This window comes from Microtus ochrogaster, chromosome 7, assembly GCF_000317375.1.
Source record: "Microtus ochrogaster isolate Prairie Vole_2 chromosome 7, MicOch1.0, whole genome shotgun sequence".
Taxonomy (NCBI): Eukaryota; Metazoa; Chordata; class Mammalia; order Rodentia; family Cricetidae; genus Microtus; species Microtus ochrogaster.
Window position 1 is genome coordinate 60,035,431 of NC_022014.1, and position 22,152 is coordinate 60,057,582.

General features: G+C 47.5%; 1 protein-coding gene across 2 annotated transcripts in view; it reads right to left on the reverse strand.

The window, feature by feature from the left end:
• The window catches only part of Pitpnc1 (phosphatidylinositol transfer protein cytoplasmic 1), a 265,425-nt gene that overhangs the window by 65,982 nt on the left and 177,291 nt on the right, over window positions 1-22,152 (reverse strand). The window lies entirely within an intron of this gene.

Here is a 22,152-nt window from a genome sequence, read left to right on the forward strand (position 1 = left end):
CCATGATGAGTCTATAGTTTTTGTTTTGTTAAACAGTTACTTAGCTTTGTATCTGAATGTGCATGTGTATGGGTGTGCACCTGTTAAGGCATCTGTGTAGGGGTCAGAGAATAACCTTCAGAGATTGGCTCTCTCCTTCTGCCAGGTGGGTTCTGAGGACTGAACACCGATCATCAGGCTTGGCAGCAAGTGCCTTTTCCTGCTGAGCCACCATGCTGCCTCCAAACACTGCATTCAAAGCCTGAGTCTTAAATGAGCATGTTTGCTGGTAGCTGAATTTTTTTTCCTTCTTTTTTATCTGTTAGCAGGTGACATCTTGTGAGCCAACAAGTAGCAGCAGATGTCAAAGTTTAGAAAAAAATTTTATGTGAGAAAAAAGTAGGATTCAGACCGAGATCTCCCAGCCAGGTTCTTCATTCATGAATATTAGGGGGAAAACCCAACGATGCCAAATTGAATTTTAGGGCTGAATCTCGTGACTAGAGAGGGTAGTTTAAGAGTCATGTTTAGGAGCAAGGCCCACAGTCTGAGGGATGACTGGCATTCATTACCCTTCTAGTGTGTTCTATTAGTGAATCCCTTGCTTGAATGTTTACATAAAACACCCCAGGGGATGCTCAAACACAGGTTCTGATTCAGTGGCTATGGGGTAGGGACTGAGAGTCCAACAAGCACCCAGCTGACGCTCACGCTGAAGCTTCTAGAACCACTAGATATCCCAGGAACGTATAGCACAGAGGAAAGTCATGGCCAGATCATATAACTGCATCCAGCCATGGAGACGACCATGAGACGGTCAGACCTGGGGTCTTGCCGGACTTCTTGCCTCTCTGGTGGCTGTGTGAAGATGGGTTGATTGAGAGACGTCATTGAAAAGGATCTTAAGCCTTAACAAGGGCCACAGCTGTCTGAATGGAGAGGTAGGATGCCCTCACGGGGCTAAGGACCAAACCCAGGTAAGTGCACTGCCAGTGAGCTACTGCATCGGCCCAGGACGGGAGACTGTTTAAGGTTAGGTCATCCAAGGGACGTACCCAATTAGGGACAAAAGGCAAGCTCGAATCTGGTGAATTGAGCCTGTTTTTGTTGTTTTCTTCCTCCCTCTCCTCTTTTTTTCCCCTGTGCCCCCCAAACCCAAGGTCTGACTTAGCTCAAGTTGGCCTTAAATTTACCACATAGCAGAGGGAGCCCCAGAACTTTGGTTCTCCTCCCCCCACGTGAGCGCTGGGATTACGGGTGTGTACCACTGCAGACAGTTTGTGCAGTACTTGGGATGGACCGATGGCGGGCATTCTTTCAGCTGAGCTGCATCCCCCGCTCATGGTTGGTTATTATTATTAGTAGTATTATTGAGTAGGATCTCACTAAATTCTTTTGGCAGATCGCACACTCATTGGCTCAGATGCTCTTCCTGCCTCAGTTTCCCTAGGGTCCACTCAGGAGTCACTTTGTAAGAGCTCAGCCCATCTGCTAGGATTGCCTGCAAGAAGGCTTTGTCAGCGCTCTGCAGGAGTTAGAGGCCAGGCTGGGGGCCAGCAGGGCCTCAGGATTCTTCCTGCTTGTCCTCAGGGTGATTTCCTAACAACAGCTGGAGCCTTGGCTGACAGCGAGCCCGCCCTCTGGCCCCAGCACCAGCAACACCACATAGAAAACCAAAGGAGACCCGCGGAGGCCTCGGGGATGCCATCCAGGTCCAGGAAACGACATTGAGAAAGTGCATAAAGACCATGTGGTACTACCACAGAATTCCTGCGGAAGGGGCATGCTGGGAATCTGACCATGAGACCCAGTGAGGAAACCAGACAGCGAGGAACACCCCCAGAATGAGTGTTTTTCAGAAACACAGAAAAACTGCTCCAAACCAAAGGAGTGTCACAAGGAAGTCCCAACTGGAGGCAACATGAAGTCATGGACTGGAGACCAATAGTGAAGGTGTTTACTGGACTAGCAGGGCCTGGTGGGGTATGCCTGCAATTCTTGGAGGCCGATGGCAGGAGAGTCAGGCAGTTAAGGCTAGCCTCAGCTATACAGAGTATAAGGACAGCCTGGGCTACATGAAACCCTAGCTCAAATAGACAAAACAAAGTTATTGGGACAATTGGCATAATGTAAACATGCCTGTGTAAATATCAGAGTGCACCGCTGTGTCAATGACAAGCTTGCAGGCTTTAATCATTGCACCGCGGTTACGGATACGTAAAGGAAAGTCCTTGTTCCTAGGACACACGCTGACGTAGTCAAGGGTGAAGGGTCATTGGGCTTGAAACTTACTCTCCAACAGTTCTAGGGGAAAAATAATATGTAAACATTTACAGAGAGGCAGAGACAAAGTGAATAGGAAAAAGGTCTAACAACGGGAGGCTCCGAAACGGCCTCGATGCTTCGGGGAAAGCAGGAATTCTGGGTACACCATCCAGTTTCTGAGAGCTGTTTGGAACAGGGACCCCTGCCCACATTGAGGTTGAGGTTATTGGCAGTCGGCACTATGTGCCTGGAAAGGTGGGTCTACAGCATCGTGGGATTTCTGCTGTCTTCACTGTACAATATAACTTGGCGAGCTGACTCCTCTCCTGGACTCTCAGAGGGCTGCACTGTAAGGGAGCAAGTGGACTGTGAGAGAAGCAGAGTCTTGGGCTGACAAGACGGCATAGTGTGTAAAATGTTTGCTATGCAGGCCCAAAGGGTCCAAGTTCAAATCCTCACCACCTAAAAAGTCAGGCAGTGGTGCATGTTGGTAATGCCAGCAGGCACAGTGATGTCTATCGGTAACGCTAGCAGGCACAGTGAGGTATGTTGGTAGCGCCAGCAGAGTGAGTTGGTGAACATGGAGATCCCTAGAGCCACTGGTCAGCTAACGCTAGCCACAAAGTTCACTAGAGCCACTGGACAGCTAACGCTAGCCATCGAGATCCCTAGTGCCACTGGTCAGCTAACACTAGCCATGGAGATCCCTAGAGCCACTGGACAGCTAACACTAGCCACGGAGATCCCTAGAGCTACAGGTCAGCTAACACTAGCCATGGAGATCCCTAGAGCCACTGGACAGCTAACACTAGCCATGGAGATCCCTAGAGCCACTGGACAGCTAACGCTAGCCACGAAGTTCACTAGAGCCACTGGACAGCTAACGCTAGCCACAGAGATCCCTAGAGCCACTGGACAGCTAATGCTAGCCATGGAGATCCCTAGAGCCACTGGTCAGCTAATGCTAGCTAAATCAGTGAGCTTCAGGTTCAGTTAGAGCAGCAGTTTTCAACCTGTGGGTCGTGACCCCTTTGGGTGTTGAATGACCCTTTCACAAGGGTTGCACATCAGATATCCTGAATATCAGGTATTTACATTATGATTCATAACAGTAGCAATGAAATAGTTTTATGTTGGTCGGGGGTCACCACAACACAAGGAACTGTATTAAAGGGTCACAGCAAAGCCAGGCGATGGTGGCGCATGCCTTTAATCCCAGCACTCGGGAGGCAGAGGCAGGCGGATCTCTGTGAGTTCGAGACCAGCCTGGTCTACAGAGCTAGTTTCAGGACAGGCTCCAAAGCCACAGAGAAACCCTGTCTCGAAAAACCAAAAAAAAAAAAAAGGTCACAGCATTAGGAAGCTTGAGAACCACTGCTTTAGAGAGTGTTTCAGATATAAGGTGGAGATGGGGTTGGGGAGGATGTCTCAGTAGTTCTGGCCACGCTGTTCCAGAGGATCTGGTTGGATTCCCAGCACCCACAAGGCAGCTCACAAGGTCTATGTCTGTAACTCCAGCTCCAGGGAATGGAGATGCCCTCTTTTGGCCTCTTTAGGTACTGTATGGACACGATGCACATATATACATGCAGGCAAATGCTCATACACATAAAATGAGAGTAAATAAATGTAAACAATAACATGGAAAGTGGCTTTGGAAGATACCTGATGCTGACTTCTGGGCTTTACACACGTTCACTCTCACATGCACGTGAACACAGACACACAGACACACACACACAGACACACATAGACACACACACAGACACACACACACAGACACACAGACACACACACACATAGACACACACACAGACACACACACACAGACACACAGACACACACACATAGACACACACACACACATACAGACACACACACACACACAGATACACACACACACACACACACACGCACACACACACAGGCCTTACTGAATGCAGAGATGATGCATTGCACCAGGGAAGTGATGCCCCAGCCAACAACAACCGCATGGGCCTCCCTGGAAGCAGCAGGATGCAGGAAGCCAGTCTGACTCCACAGACAGTCTCTCCCACTCTAAGTGGGAATGGGCCTGGCTGGATACTATTTCCCTGTGCCCCACCCCTCTGTCAAACAGGCCGATGTGGAATGGCAATGTGGGGCAGGTCGGAAGGGTTCTTACGGAGACCATTTTAAGGTCAAGCCACGGTCAAGTTTCCAGACAGGCAGCGGTCTGCTTGCGTGCTAACGTAGCCATCTCAGGAGCACAGCCTGGGTGAGAAGGGGGAGAAGCTCAGCAGGAATTCTGCACCTTTGCTCATCCTACCCCTTCCATTTTGGATTATTATTTTTTAATGAAAAGTGTGTGTGTGTGTGTGTGTGTGTGTGTGTGTGTGTGTGTGTGTGTGTGTGTGTGAGGGAGGGAGGGAGGGAGGGAGGACACCACCTCTCCTGGCCCCAAGCCTACGATCTTACTTGCAATACTAATCTCTCCCCGCTGACTCCACGCCATGCACTTGGCTCTGGGCCAGTTTAATATTGCTCTTGCTGATAGCAGGTTGCAGCAGCGTTTCCATTATCAGGCTCAACTTCAAAAAAATCTCTCTGACATGGAGACGGTCTTCTGGGCGAAGGATCCTTACACAACACCTATCTCCCAGGGGTGGCCACACTTCCAAACCTCCCCCAGAGAGCTGAATTAGATGGGGTGTCACGGTGCCTTCGGAGGGGCAGGGGATGTAGCTCAGTTGTTAGAACGCCCACCTAACAGGCATGATCCCCAGCACTGCAGAAAACCAGGCAGGTGGCACATGCCTGGAAGGCACCCATGAAGCAGAGGCGGGAGGATCAGAAGTTCAAAGCCATCCTTGCCTACATAAGAAGTCTGAGCCAAGACTGAGCTAGAGACCCCGTCTCATATCTAAATAAAGGTCATAAGGTCAGTGGAATGGCTCAGAGGATAAAGGTGCTTGCCGCAAAGCCAGGCAACCTGAGTTCAATTCCAGGGGCCCGCGTGGGTGAAAGGCAAGCACTGCCTCCTGGAAGTTGTCCTCTGACGGCCACACATGTGATGTGAAATGCCCCCGATTAATGAAAGTAATCAATCAATCAATCAAGTCTTTGGAAAAGACTTCAGAGATGAAGAAAGAGCAGGTGCCCACATGTGCCAAGTTCTGGGCTCAATCCCCAGCACAACCATTGGAACACGAAAACCAGTTACCCATCTCAACAAGAACCCAAATCAGTGATGCACTGGGGATTTGGGGAGTGAGCACGCTTCTCCAAGACGCGCTGAAACCCCTCACTCTCCTTCCCCATTCCTCTCAAGCCCAGTGGTCCTGACTTACACACGGAAGGCTTTCCAACCAGACCGCTGATCAATCCCCTCATTTATCGCCTACCGTCCACCGTTCCATAAACCCAATCATTCTGTTTTAAGGCAGAAAACATTTTTCTCTGAGAATAGCCGCCAACATCGACTCCAATCACAGGACCTGCTTCTGGGCATATGAGGTTGAATGTGGAAAGGATATAAAACCATAAGAATTATGGCCCTGGTTTTGTCGATTATTAATTGTGTGGCTTGGGACATACATACATCTCCTCTCAAAAGAAGTGAGACCACCTACAGTGAGTGACCTTCCTCTCTGCCCCCCACCTTTTGCTTCTTTTGCTTTTTTTTTGAGACAGGGTTTCTCTAAATAGCCCTGACTGTCCTGGATCTCACTATGTAGACCAGGCTAGCGTCGAACACGGAGATCCTGCCTCTGTGTGCATCACCACCGCCCAGCTGTGAGCATCCCTTTATGTTGTAATGGATGTTCACTGAGATAACATAGGATATTGCATTAGGGACCATTCTTTAGTTCTGGGACCTACCAAGAGCTTGGTGGTTCTTGTATCCTGACACTGTGCAGAAGCCTTGCTCTGTCTGGCACCTGAGTGGCCAATCTGGTTTTATTTATTACATTACGAGGCTCAGGAGCAGCCTGACACAAACAGGGACTTACACCGCTGCCTTGACTTAAAACTGACATCATCTGGCACGCTGACCCAAGCTCGCGAGCCACTAATGCTATTTTCCCCTCGTGAAGATCTTCATTCACAAAAGGTCGTGAGGGTTCCAGGATAAAGATGCATCACCAGAGAAAGTCACAGTGCACTTGGCAAGGGCTCTCCAGTCAGGAATGAGATCTAGTCCCGGGCTGGAAGGCAGCTGCCGGCTCACAGGGTGTAAGCACTCAAGGACTTGGCTGGACGGTGGAAAATCCATCAGTGGGTCCCGACAAAGCCTCTCAGAAGCGCCTCTCCACCCGGGGAGATATTGCTGAGGAGTTTTGGCTGTGGGTATTTTGAGATGTCCTTTGTCACTTGATCTTGGCTGAGGGAGGCACACGGGGACTGAGAGGTAGGAAAAATAAATTGTTCGGACATGGGGCTCTAGGAATAGAGCTTTCCACTACGCTTTGATCCTGCCAAGGAGCTCTTAGATTTACCCTCGGCCTTACTTTATTTTTAACTTATTTCCTTTGCCTTTGGGCCTCTGGGGCCAGACTTTCTTTCCTCCTGCGGTGTTCCCACCAAAGCCCTCCTCTCTCTCTCTCTCTCTCTCTCTCTCTCTCTCTCTCTCTCTCTCTCTCTCTTTTTCTCTCTCTCTCTCAATCCCTCTTTCCCCAATGCACTAGCTGCTTCTTCTGCCTTGGCCTATTCTGTATTACTGTAATGAAATATCTGCAGGCTGGAAAAGCTTAGGAAGAACCAAGGTTGGTTCTGCCTTGTGGCTCTCTAGTGGTGCCTACATCTAGCAGGTGCAGTCTCTCACTGGCAGAATTCCAAGGTGGCAGAAAGTATAACATGGCAAGAGTGTGTGTGTGTGTGTGTGTGTGTGTGTGTGTGTGTGTGTGATGGTCCTCTCTCTTATAAAGCCACCACTATTTAGTCATGGGGACCCTTCTTGAAGACTTAATCTAATTCTAAGCACCCTCAAAAGCCTACTTCTAAATATCAAAGCTGGATGTTGCCACTTCCTTAATGCCTTACAGGGGGGATCAAATGGCAGCACCTGAGCTCTTGAGGGACACACACCCCCACACCCTAACCACAGCCTTCTCTCACCTTTGGAGTCTGACCTGAGCCAGATGTTAGATGACCTACCCATGTCCCTCACTCATGCTTGAAGATGTAGAAAAACTAAAGACACTGTTGCGAAGTCATTGTCCTGAATATCCAGTTGATAAGCTCTCCCTTGAGGGACACAACACCTCTGAGAAAATCCCTAGTAATAGCTCCAGTGTAGTATTCCCAGCACAAGTGAGTTCAGGGATATTTGCAGCCCTGGAAAACTTGGAAGGAGGAAAAACAAAACAAAACAAAACCAAAACTACGATTAAAAAAAGTACAGGTTGTGTAAGGTGGGAAAAGACAGATTTCCCTTTCCTCATAATGAGAATATAAACTTTTACCAGCCCTGATAAATCAAGTAGCAGGGCTGGGGAAGTAGCTCAGTTGGTTAGCGAATGGGATGCTCACCTCTTGCTCAGCAGGAATTCCTGCCAATATCCATGCTATTTTCTTTTGTGTGTGCATGTGAACTTTTTAATACTGTTTATAATTTGTATATTTTGTTATTTTGATATTTATTTTTAGTTTTTAAACATTTTAAAAAATTCTTTCTATCTATCTATCTATCTATCTATCTATCTATCTATCTATCTATCTATCTATCTATCTATCTTTTTTTTTTAGGAAGTCACTCTCTCCTTAGGATTGCCAGACACCGTCTCTCTACTCTGGCTTGAGCCTGGTGGCTCCCTTTGCACTTTGCAGAAGAGCCATTAGGTGGGGCCCTGCCACCATTGCTCAGGTAAGCCAAGGTCGATGACTTTGGACCTTGAACCTGGGGAGAACACTTGTGAGGACTGTGGAGTTCTGTGATTACTGTTCAGACTGTCCAAATGCACCCACAGACTGGTGCAGGAGGCAGCCCTGACCTACCTAACAGTGTAGGTTGCTATTGGAGAGGGGACACATTTGGAACAACAAATCCATTCTTAGAAAATGATGACAATGATTTTTTAAACAGGAGGAAGAGGAGGAAGAAGAGGATAAGGAGGAGGAGGATGAAACCAACAATCTAAGAGCACAACAAAAGTTATCGTCACTGATAGCATACCTGGCTCTACTTCTGGGAGCCCTCAGCAATCTAGCCCCTGCTTTCTATCTAGCCTCTGGTCCCACTGATGCTGTCTCTGGACCACTGTGATGCATCACACTCTGAGCAGAGCTCTGAGCAGAACAGTACCCTCTTTATCCTACCAGTTGTGCCTGCTTGCAGAATCCCATCACAATCGTGTTTTGGGACTCTTGCTATTTCATCAAAGGTGGGAGTGGGGACGGTCACTAGACCCTCACCTGAGATTCCAGCTATTCCTCTCTGCATGTGGCCTCGGGGGCTGGGGTGGTTGGTGTCAGGGTACATAGGCTGGGGGGAGTTAATTTTACGCAGCTATGGGGAACCATCATCCATTCACACTGGGTGAAGACTTTCCAGTAGGGCTGCTTTGGGGTCACTCACGCTCCCATAGGAAACCCCGCACCCAGTACTCACTGGTTCCCCAGGGTGATGACTTTGGTTTGTCAATGGGACCTCATCAAGGAGGAGATAGATTCTGTTTATGTCTCCCCAAAGAAGGGAATCTCAGAAAGACCCCTGACGGCGCACTGTGTGCTCATGGCCACACCCTTGTGACTTCGGAAGCCACTGAACCATCCACTAGGGACACAGGCCAGCCTTTTGTGACCTCCTCCCTTGACCTTCATTTTCTCCCGTGTCGGCTGACCTTATCTGCATGTTCCACTATCTTCTGTGATCTTCAATCTCCTGCTACAATCCTCTGAGGCCAGACCCAGCTAACTTTCCCTCCAAGTCCAACTTCAAGGTCTTTCGCTCCCAGGACACTTTTCCCATCACCTCACTGAGCCCTCAGATCCCCAGGAGACTCGGGCTGGACTGGAGGCTCTCTCTGACCTTGGCTTGCTCAATTTTTCCATACCCGACAAACGACGCCTGAACTAACTCGACCATTTCCTGTGCTCCTACATGCAGGGTTGGGAGCACAGCTGGGAAAGCGCCAGCCATACAGGCTGGCGGCATCACCAGCCACAGCAGCCCAAATCACCAGGTTGTGGAGACTTCCAAGTGCTGTTCCTTCTTCTCATCCATTTCTCACGGGACCTTCACCAGCCTCCTCAAACCCCCTTTTCCTGTCTCCTTTTCCGCTAGATGACTTCTCCCCACAGGCCTGAAGCTGGAGGCCACCACACACAGGCTAAATGGTTTCCTATCCCCCACTTTCCCCCGTACTTATTTGCCCTGCCCTGTGACTTTTTCTTCTATCTGGAGGTTCACAAAGAACACTCACTGTTGCTCTTCCAGAGGTGGTTCCTCCAAATGCTGGCCTGTGAGGTTCTCTATTGTAATGTTTCAATGCCAAGGGCTAATGCCAGGAGTTGGAAAGGTAGCTCAGTTGGGTCACATCTTGCCTAGCGAGCATGAAGCCTTGAATCCCTTCCCTAGCCTTGCTGGGGTAATGCCCTAGAGAGAAAGAGGCAGGAGGATCAGATGCTCACAAAACCATCCTAGCAACATCAGGAGTTCGAGGCCAGCCTGGGTCCAGTTTGTTTCTTATGTCCTGGATTATTTATTTATGTATTTAGACAGGGTTTCATGTAGCCTAGGCTAGCCTCAAACTTTCCATGGTGCTGAGGATGACCTTAAACGTGTGATTCTCTCACTCCACTGCCTGAGTGCTAGGATTAGAGGTGGATGCATCACCATGCTCCTACAACGGGATGTACTGCTGGGATCAACCCAGAGCATTGTGTACGTTGGGTGTACGCTCTACCTACTGAGGCACATCCCTAGATTATCCCCACCCCACTCAGTTTATGATCTCTTTTTTTTACAGCTTATTTGTTTAACTGTGAGCGTGTGTGTGTGTGTGTGTGTGTGTGTGTGTGTGTGTGCGTGCGCACTCATCCCTGTGCCTCATCATGTGTGTGGAGGTTAAAGGACTTTAAGAACAAGTTCTCTCCTTCCATCATTCAGGTCCTGGGGATTGAATTTAGGTCATCAGGCTTGGTGGTAAGCATCTTATACCTGCTGAGCCAACCCACCAGCCCTCTTCTTTCCTCCTCTTCTTCCTCCTCCTCCTCCTCCTCCTCCTCTTCTTTTTCTTTCTTTTCTTTTCTTTTTTTCTTTTTGGTTTGTTTTTCAAGACAGGGTTTCTCTGTAGCCCCGGCAGTCTGTAGATCAGGCTGGCCTTGAACTCACAGAGATCCTCCCCCTGAGTGCTGGGATTAAAGGTGTGCACCAACAGCTGGGTTAAGACTTTTGTTCTTTATAGATTACTCACTCTGTGGTCACCAGTTATAGCATCAGAAAATGGAATGAGACATACCGTCAAGGCTATTGCCTTCATTCTTCCTAAGAAGTTTTCAAGAGCTTTGAAAAATAACTTTTTGATACTCTGTATCTAACTACGAGTTTATCTTCCTGTATCTTTTTAGCATTTAGAGAATGATTAGACAGTAGCCAGGCTGTCTGGGGTCAAATCCCAACACCTTGCTGGTTGACCTTGGGTAAGCAGATCTGATCTCGCTCTTCCAGTTTACTCTAATATAAAATGCTTATCTTCCAGGTTACCAGAGCATTAAGGAATTAACACAGGGGACAAATACAGAATGGCACCTGGATTTTAAGTGCTCCATTAATGCTAGCCATTATCATTGTCCAAAGTAAACTTTGACCTACAGAATGGTGCCTCTCCAATCCAAGAAAATGCTTATTAGCTCTTATTGTTTCAAATATTAAAAGTCTGTGGACATTTTGTTTTGCTTTGCTCAAAAGTTCATGTAGCCCAGGTTGGTTTCGAGTTTGTTACGTAGCCTCAGATAACTGGGCGCCTGAGGCTCCAGCCTCTGCCTCCCAAGTGTGAGACTCTTCCTAGACTACGGAGCCCAGAGCTTTTACCTGCCACACACACTCTGAGCGACATTCCCGGCGCTCTTGGGGCATTTTTATTCGTCATTATTGTGTGTTTGGGACAGAGACCCCAGAACATGAATATGTTCCATACCCAGATGGAAAGCCTGGGAGAGCCGTCTCCCTTTCCTCAGCCCCCTTCCAACCTTATCCCCCTCCCCGGCTCTCACAGCCAAGCCACTTGGAAATTCCTCTTTGGTTCATTCTAAGTTGGCATCTGCTTCACTATCTCAACTCATGGTCAAAAAGGTCACCCATCACCGTATGACTCCATCTTTCAGGACCCTTGAAATGCCATGCTCCCTGAACTCTGAGGCCATTGTCATTGCGGACAGTGTCTTCCTCAGTGCTCTCTCTCCAGAGCCAGTGACCCCCCCTCTATGGTTCGGAGTGCCCTTTCTACCCATCGCCTCCGTTCCGGTAGCTTTCACCCTAGCTCTCTGACTTCTCAGATCTCCACCACTAGCGCTCAGTTGTGGATTTATGGAGCCAATTTCCTACTGGTTATTTTTACTCAGTGTGTGAGCACTTCGGCCTGAACTCGCAGCCTCTCCTGTTTTAACGTGTTTAGGCTGCTGTAACAAAATCCCCAAAATGGGGCAGCTTATACATAGTAGGGGTTCCATATCTCACAACTCTAGGGACTGGGAAGCCCAGGATCAAGACTGATCCGTAGACATTGTCCCCCTCCTTGCTGTGGCCTTGCTGTGGAAGTGTTTCTGAAGCTTTTTAAAAACAAATGCAGGATGGGGATGGAGAGACATCTCTGTGATTAAGAGCACATGCTATTCTTCCAATGGACCGGGGTTCATTTCCCAGTACCTGCATGATGGCTCGCAACTGCCTATAACTCCAAGATTCGACACCCTCACACACACATACACGCAGGCAAAACACCAATGCACATAAAATAAAAAAAGCAAATAAAATTAAAACCAAGTGCAGGAGTTCTCACTTCCGCTCTTAAGATTTATCCACTTCTAGCACTTTGGAGGGCTCGGGTAGGGTTTCAGACAGAATTCTGGGAGGGCAGAGACACAGTCCTAAGAGCCGTAGCTCTTGGGTGTTACTGCTATTCTCCTGTGGAAAACCAATTAATCCAAAGTAATTGACCCTGACGTTAGCTGCCCTTCGTATTCCACAAATTCAACCAGAAACCTGTAGTGATGTTTTGTTTGTATTTTAGCAAATAAAGCTTGCCTGAAGATCAGCGTGCAGAGCTGAGCCACAGGAGGCCAGGCAGTGGTGGCACACACCTTTAATCCCAGTACTTGAAGTCCCATGCCTTTAATCCCGGCACTAGGGAGGTGGAGACAGGAGGGATATGACTGGGCAGAAAGAGGAATACAGGCGGGAGGAGACAGGAGCTCAGATACAGTCTGAAGGTTTGGTAGAGACACTGCAGTCTGAGGACAGGGTCGCCCTTTTGGTCTGAGGATTCTGCAGAGGTAAAAGGTCTCTCCAGTGGCTGCCCACTCTGCTTCTCTCATCTCTCAGCTTGCACCCCCTAATAGCTAACTTTGGGTTATTCTTTATTAAGACCAATTGGAATTCATGCTACAGGGGCCAACCATGCTTATGTTGTGAGGGACCAGGAGTTAAACAGACTCTCTGGCAGACAGACAGACAGGGAGAAGTGGCTAGGCCATGAAGGTGGAGAACTTCCAACGCGTCCAGCTTCTTCCCCATCATCCTGACCTGCGAAAGAAGCCTGGCAGCTTCAAACAAAGGCTTGTGGGCTTCTTCTAGCATCCGTGGGCCACCTTTGGCTACAAGTTCAAGGTCAGATGAGGACATGGCTACACACAGTTGTGGGTCAATCAGCCATCCCGTCTTTCCTCAAATGGACAAAGTCTAAATTTAGGGGAAGAAGACCTTTCAGACCCACCGCCCACTGGCCCCATCTGAGAAAAGACTAGACTTTGGGCATTCGAGTCCCGCTCTGCTTTTCGGAGGGTCTTTTTCTTTGTGTGCGTCCTCTGCAAGAGCAGCAAATACCCTTAATTGCCGGGACATCTCGCCAGTCTAGATTCAAAACATTCTGCCTCATGCAAAGATGAGCCAAGGGAATAATGAAACGTAAAGGGGATGGGTCCTTAAAGTGCAAGAATTTTCTGGATCTCTGGTGTATGAAGTACACACAAAGGAAGTCTTCAGCCCTTGTCAGTTTAGGAGAAGTTTACAAGCCACAACCACAAGTAAGTTAAGGTCTGCAGAAAGAGGTCTAGATGCTTCTCTGAAGGCAGGTGGGGACTGCACCAAGGCGTGGTAGGACCCTCCAAGTACCTTAGCACCCACTGTGCAGAAGCAACCTGAATATTTCACCTAATAAAACCTCTTCTTGGAGGTAGGTGGTGGGGGTGCACGCCTTTAATCCCAGCACTCGGAAGGCAGAGGCGGGCAGAAGTCTGTGAATTCGAGGCTAGCCTGGTCTACAAATCTAGGACAGCCAGGGCTGTTACACAGAGAAACCCTGACTTGAAAAAACAAAAACCAATAAACCAACAATGAACAAAAACAAAAACAGTTTGACTTTGCCCAGTCACTGATTATGGGTAAAGGTACTGACCTGGCCAAAACAGAACAGAAAGGAGGCCCCAGCATTGTGAGGCGTAAAGTCTTTTATGCTAGAGACTCCTATTTGCACAAGTGCATACTGTGGTTTTACTTACTGTATTCCTTGCCCCTCAACATTCCACAGTGCAAACTTACAAAGGTGAAAGACTGAAGCTACAATTTCTAGGCAGCTATGGAACAAATTTGATAACACACACACACACAGACACACACACACACACACACACAGACACACACACACCTCTACAGAATCTGCTACCTCGGGTTAGTGAGCTGGCTCTAAAGGTATTTGCCATCAGGCCTGATGATTTGAGTTTGATATCGGGACTGCCATGGTAGGAGGAGAGAACCAACTCCTGCAAGTTGTCCGCTGACTTCCGTATTATCTCACGACATGCATGCAAACACTGATTAGTTTCTTACCCTTAACAGACAAGAGAATTATCTTTTTCGCAATAGCTAGAGTAGACCTTATAAAAAACAAAGAACACGCAGTTATATGAGCTCTCAGCCAAAGCATAATGTCGCCAGACTGAATACCACACGGTCTCTTTTTTTATTTTAATTATTTTGATACAGGGCCTTATATAGCTCGGGTTGCCTCAAACTTGCTATATAGCTAAGGCTGGCTTTGAGCTTCTGATCTTCTCTTCTCCTTTACCTCCTCAGAGCTTAGGTTACAGATATGTGACGCCATATCTGGTCAATGAGTCCTTTAAATAAAAGAATATAGTTATTATCATTTCTGTGTGCAATTTGCTTTGCTAGGGATTGAGCACAGAGCGCTAGCATTTGCTAAGCACACGTTCTACCCTGGAGCTACGCCCCCAGCCACAGCGAGATTGTTTTCTGTTACAGAAAGCCCAACAAAGGCACACCATGTGTGCAACTGGGATCTCAGCTATTCCAAGAGACCCAGATGGCTCTGAGTAAATTTAGCTGGGTGCCGAAAACAAGGTTTCCCCTATAGATCAAAACAATGTTACTAGAAAAAAAAAATGTTGCCGGGCGGTGGTGGCACGCGACTCTGGAGGCATCTCTGAGTTCAAAGCCAGCCTGGTCTATAGAGTGAGTTCTAGGACAGTCAAGTCAACACAGAGAAACCCTGTCTCTTCACTCCTGAGAAAGGTTTTTTTGTAGATCTCATATTTCATTTCATTCGCTTTATTAATTCATTTGAGTTCTGACTTGCAACCAAGGGGAAGTTGACTTAGTAACAAATTAATGACAGATTTTTGAAACTTGGTATAAATGACAGACTCCTTCAGTATCAGGTGCCCTTTGCTTAGTTCTGTCCATGAGTGTCTGTTCTATGATGGTTCTCACTAATCTACTTTTCCTTTTCTAAGACAGTATCTATTCCTGTACCCCAGGCTGCCCTCACACTCCTGACCCTCCTGCTTCAACATCCGGAGCCCCAGGATGACAGCCATGGGCCACCACGTCTAGCTCATCAGAGCATTTAGCCGATGCTTTTCAACACATTTATTAATAGCCTGGCCAGCATAATTAAGATAATTAAAATAACTCCACAGAATGGTCTGCATATTCCAAAGGCATTTTGGACCCTCTAGTTAAAGGTCTGGGAAGACGGTGGAGCCATTTTTAGAGGCGACTCTGTGAACGTCCTATTTAGTCAGCTAAAGCACAAAACGGCTGTGAAAACCGAAGGATTAGAAATAGGTTTTTAGGGTCAGAGCCTCAGCAGGCAAAAGAGCTTACTGTGAAGCATGAGGACCCGAGTTCAAATCCCTGGAAACCACAGGAGAATCCCTAGGAACTGGGTTGCTTGGTGTGTGTGGCAGTGAATAAAACTGACCCTGTCTCAGCTGGGTGGTGGTAGTGGTGCATGCACGCCTTTAATCCCAGCATTTGGGAGGCAGAGAAGGCGGATCTCTGTGAGTTCGAGGCTAGCCTGGTTACATAGAGAAACTCTGCTTAAAAATAAATAAATAAACATTTTAAAAATTAAAGACAAAATTGACCCTATCACAAACAAGGCAGACAGTGAGGACACAGGGGTATGTATACATAAACATATATACAAACACAATACAAAACAAATAAATAAATGGGTCTTGAATAGGTATTAGTAGGGGAAAGATGATTTAAATATGATGTCACATTGATCAGTGGGCTAGCTCAATGGGTAAAGGTACTTGCCGCCAAGTCTGAAGACCTGAGTTCAATCCCAGGGATCCACACAGTGGGAGAAAGAACTAACTGCTGAAGCCTGTCCTCCATAAGCACACCATGGAAAACACACATGCTTGTGAACACACATAGAGACCACACACACACACATGCATACATATACACATACACACACAGAAACACACATACACACATACACAAACACACACATACAACGAATGTCTGGGGGGAAATGTGTTTGAATAGCTTAGTACTATCAGATAGCGTTGTTCTTAATCTCAGAAGATCCAGTCCCAGGTTCGGTGAGCCACAGCTGACACCCTGCCTGGGTAAAACACGGAGCATGTGTGCAAGCCCAGGAGCAGATGGGAGCACCCAACAGGAAACATTGCTTAGAAACCGTGGCCACTGGAAATCATTAACTCCCTTCCATCCTCCCAACAGTCCCTCGGCCCACACTTTTCTCTTAAAGCGGCTGAAACGCCAGCCAAGACTCATCCTAGAAGGTGTGTTTATCAAAGAGACGGCCTCTAGGGATTTTTCAAGAGAAATTGCTTCAGAGAGGGTGGTGCTGGACCTCCCCGCAGAAGGTGAGGTGACACAGCCTTTCCCTTTCCGGAGCTCTGACAAGTCATTAGCATTCCTAGGAGGCCTGTGACTGTCCAGGAAAAAGGAAACAAACACCGTTGCAGGCCTGATTTCTCGACGATTTTTCTCTCGCAGATGCTACTCCTGCATTCACATTTTCTCTGCACACGTTTGAGCTGAAATACAGCATTATGGTTGCAATGTGAAATGCCCCCGTAGGCTCATGGATTGGACACTGGGTCTCCAGCTGGGCTACTGCTTTGGGAAGGTTCTAGAAATGTCAGGAGCTAGGGTCTCAGTAGAGGAAGCGGGTCTCTAAGAGTGTGGGTTTGAAGTTCCCAGGCGCCAGCAGTATTCTCTACTTCTTTACCACGAAAACCACAACTTTCTCCTCCAAACACAGCCAATGCCATAACACCCGAATGCATGAACCAAGTGACCACGGGCTGAGAGCTCCGAAACTCTGAGCCAAAGTAAACCCACCACCTCCATTTCAGCTTTTCCTGTCAGGTATTTGGAAAAACGAAAGTCTCTAATTCATTGGCTGGTGAGATGCCTCAGCAGTAAGACTGCTTGCCATACAACCCTGACAATATGAATCCATTAAAAAAAAAGCCAGATGGAGTGACCGGTGCCTGTAATTCTACTGCTCCTGCGGTGAGATGAGAGCTGGAGACAGGAGAGTCACCCAGAAGCTCGAAAGTGCACTGTGGTGCAAGAAACAGAGAGACTCAGATTTGAGAAGGTTGACTCCCGCCGGCTACTTTCTTACCACCCAGGAGCGTCTCAATACCCACATACCGCAAATAAGTAAGAAAAACCTTAAAAAGTAACTAACTCATGCATTCACAAAGGACACTCAACATCCTCCATGGGATGCAAGAGATGGGACGCACTCATGTGTGGAACTGACGTCAGCACCACCGGACCACACAGAGACGGCGGAGGCTGTCACTCCTAATTACAAGACGCTAATGGCCACCAGGGTTGCTAAACCATGAAAGACGATGACATTAGAATTGATAAAACAAGGACATGCCAGCGACCGCAAGCGAATTACAGACCTACTGTGTGCAGTAATCGCTGTTCTGAGAACACTGCATGGTCAGCATGTACTAAGGTGTGAGGACCTCAGGAGTCAGAACAGTCAAGCCGGGGCCACAAGGACACAAGGAAATGACAGAACAGGTCTAAACCAGCTAAGTGGTTGAGCTGGGAATAAAGTTCTGCCTGTTCAATTCCAGACCTTGCAGTCCTCATCCGGTCACTATCCTGTCTCTCTAGTGTTGAGTACTGGCTTGAATAATATGACAGGTGGCCCTTGGGAGGGAAGAGGAGCTGTGCCAACCAAAATCCTTTCCAGGGGAAAGAGACCCAAGGAAGAACAATGTATAAAGTCAGAGAGGCCATCCTCCTGGCAGGGAGTCACCATACAGAGGGTCTAGTACTTGAGCCAGTGACCACACACCCTCCTCCAGCTTGGTGACTGTCTCTGAGGATGGCCCAGATCAGTGAGAAAAGCGTGGGGACCACGGGCGTCAGGAATGCGCCAACTTAGCATCTGCCATCCAGATGAATTTTACCATTCATAGAGCTGCATGAGTTTGACTCGCGAGCCGTTCCCACGACTGAAGTCCAAGAGAAGAAAAAGAGCCGCCATTGATTGGCTGTGAGGCATTTCACTGTTTCCTCCCGTGAGTCCTCTGACCCGAGCCGTGTTTCCTCATTTGTTGTCAGGGATGTTCTGGCTGATGAACTCTCGTGAGCTCTGGGCTGCAGAGCCCTGCTCTGCCCTGTTTGGCTCAAGGCTAGTCAGTGATTTTGCTGAACTTGGTACATCACAGTGTGCTGAGTGGGTCTGGCCAGCTGCTAGCTTTTGGCACACTCCTAAAGTGTCCTCATCCAAAACGCTTCAAGACCCAAAGGTTGCTGGCTACCATCTGTCATGAGCGATCCATCCACATAAGTACCAAAAATGGCTCCGTAAACATAAACACAAAGATCTAGGTAAATAAACAAGAGAGCCGGGCTTTGTTTTTTTAAAGTGAAGTACAGTGGTTTCCCACAGCAATTAGGTCTCTTGTAAGGAGAAAAAAAATAGACAAATATTTGGAAAACAATTGCAAATCTAGTGGACGGGGCACAGAATGGATTCTAGAAAGCTGCGGGGCGGGGTGGTGGTGGTGTTGTGTCTCATGGAACAAGACTTGAACGGGTATCCTTTTTCAAAATTAAAAAAGGTAAGTCTGCCATGGTAGCTCATGACTGTCATCCTAGTACTTTGGAGCCCGAAAGAGGAGGATCATGAATTCAAAGCCATGCTGGGTTATGCACTGAGTTTGAGACCAGGTTGTGCTATCTAAGAAAACCCCAACACACACACACAAAGAACAAGCTGAAATCTCTTCTGCTCCTTCTCTAGGCTGCCAACCATGGTACATGTGTTGTCTGTATATTAAAATAAAATAAAATAAAATTTGGTTATATAATATGTAAATACTCCATAAGCAAAACATTCCTAAATTATTTGACATTTCATCATACTTATTTGTCATACGTGTATGCGGATGATGTGTGACACAGTACACACGTGACAGTCAGAGGGTAACTTGTGGGAGTCGGTTCTTTCCTGCCCCCACGAGTCCCAAGGATCAAACCTGATTTATTATGTATCAGCTGACGCTACTTTCTCTGTGTCTAGAGCACAAAGAGAAAGATAAAAAATCTTTTTTTTATTCTTTGATCAAATCTGTCCTATTTTGGTCTTTTATTTTTTTCCATTTGATTTCATAATCAATTTAGGACAAGCACTACCTATCCCATGAGCATGATCCACCACACGCCCGGTATCAAGAAGCAGGAGGTGGCGCTGCACGCCTGGAACTCCAGACCCTGGGAGGCTGAGGCAGGTGGTTTACTACAAGCTTAAGGCCAGCCTGGGAAACAAAGAGATCCTATTTCCAGAACTCAAGAGTTGTGGCCAGGTTTTCTGCCCCTTCGGTTGTGTTTGCTTATTTCAATGTGACTGGAGGCAAGATGAACCCCGAGGAGGGAATCCCTAGAAGTAAGGGTGTACGGCTCTCCGCGGGTCCCAGTGGAAAGCAGATAATGTCCCTTTGGTCCCTTGTTGTGCGATGTGAACTGTACTCCTGTGGGACTGGGTGGAGAATCAATCTCCGAAGTGGCAGGAGAGTCTGTCCTCCAGCACACGGGTGGCTCACTGGTTTTGGACCCACCGACGGCACGGCCACTGCTGTGGTAGCTGCACCATGGCCATCCAGATCGTGACACTTCACACTTGGTAATTTCCTTTCTAGTTCCGACTCCCAGGGTCCCAGCTATGGCTCACCACTCTCTCTTTGATGATGTTGTATCGGGCTGGTTACTTGTTTTGGTAAAAATGGCAACAGCCTGCAGAGGTGGGTCTTTCCAGATTTATGCCAACATGGGTGAAAGAGGTCACATAGAAAGCAACCACTATTTTAGCCGTACCTGTTACTAAGGATGAATAACTCCAGGTGGCATTGTGACCTCAGATTTGGACAGCTGACCTTCACCCTGGCAAAACTTTTTTTGACAATGTTTGTTTGATTGTTTACTAGTTCGAAACAGGGTTTCACTCTGTAGCCTGAGTTGGCACAAAACTCACTAAATAGGCCAGGTGGGCTTTAAACTCAAGGCAATCCTCTTGCCTCAGACTCTCACCTGCTGAGCTAGTGGTTAGGAGTGACCACTCTTTGCTTGTTATTTTACATATCCAGATCTCATGGGGCTGGAGAGATGGCTCAGGAGTTAAGGACACTGGCTGCTCTAGGAGAGGACCTTAGGGTCAGTTTCTAGCACCCACATGGTAGTTTATAACCACCAATAATTAATTACAGGGGAATTCTGGTCTCCATGGACATTCCAAGCATGTGGCACACATACATACATATAGACAATACATTCATACATGAAGAAAAACAAATAGAAAATAGCTTAAAAAAATCCAGTTTTCATATCACAAATAGGAAAGGCCACATCTTCAGGAATCAAATGAGATGTGTTTCTATTGTTCTCAGAATGATACTTTTGAGACCAGCAGTGGTGGTGCACGCCTTTAATCCCAGCACTTGGGAGGCAGAGGCAGGTGGATCTCTGTGACTTCGAGGCCAGCCTGGTCTACAGAATGAGTTCCAGAACAGGTTCCAAAGCAACACAGAGAAACCCTGTCTCAAAAAACCAAAAAGAATACGTTTGGACAGGGATTGATGAACGTCATTGACTTTCCACCTCATAGACCCAAGCGGATAAAAGCCTCCCAAACTGAAAATGGGGGTGTTTCGTGCAGTCTTATTTATTTTTTGTCATGTACTGATTTAATAGAGAAGAGTGCGGATTTTGTAGGTGTCTGGCAATAAAAAAAAAAATCTAAGGTTAAAAACAGAACCATAAAGGTTGAAGACATGTCTAAAAATAAAGCAGGCGTCTTTTCATCCCCCTATAATCCTCGGTTAGAAGCCACTGAAGGAGAAGACGACCACCGCAGAGACCTGGAATCTGGGCGCCGTGGTTCCCACTGGCAGGCCTGCCTCATAGACTAATTTCAGCACACTTTTGCAAGGTGTTAATAAGTCACTCTAGCGCGTTGCCGTCTGGAGGTTGCAAATGCAAATCATGAAATAAACTTGGTGATCACCAGTGTGAGATCCAGCCCAGGGTAAACCCCGCTCTCCCGAAACAACAGATGCCCTGATCTCGAGTTGGTGACTCCCAAGGTCGCTCAGGATGGGACTATTTCTGGCCACATCTCCATGAGTCCAGTGAAAGTGTCAAACTGTTTACGCAGTTCACCTAAAGGAGGCTGCAGAGATGAAATTTGATTTCTCCGGTAAGATTTGCAGTTAACTAAACGAGATGGTGTAGTTTCCTAAAGCCAAGAACGACTCCTGTGATTTAAAATGAGTCTTAAAAAGCTGGAGAGATTCCCCAGTGGTTAGAGCACCGGATGCTCCTCCTGAGGACCCAGCTTTGATTTCCAGTACCCATACAGTAGCTCAAAACTCTCTAACTCCAGTCATTAGGGGACCCGGTCCCTCTCTGCCTTCTGCAGGCACTGCATACATGTGGTGCACAGACGTACCTGCAGCCAAAACATCCTTACATGTAAAGAAATAAATGAAAATCAAAAAGAAAAGATGAGTCTTAAGTCATGCCTGGTGGTACAGGCATGTAGTTCCAGCTACTGAAGTGGCTGAGGCAGGAGCACTTGAAGGCCAGCCTGAGCTACAAAGGGAGTTCAGGGCTAGCTTGGGCAACTGTGTGAGACCCTGATTCAGGATGCCATGGAAAAAGGGGGGCAGTCACATGTGTTACACTCCCAGTGCTGGGGAGATGGAACCGGGAGGGTCCCCAAAGCTCACAGGGAGCCACTCAAGGTGAAGCGGTGACCTCTATGTTTAGTGAGAGACCCTACCTCAAAAATAATGTGGAGAGCAGTTGAGAAAGACACATGACATTGACAACTCTCTCTCTCTCTCTCTCTCTCTCTCTCTCTCTCTCTCTCTCTCTCTCTCTCTCTCTCT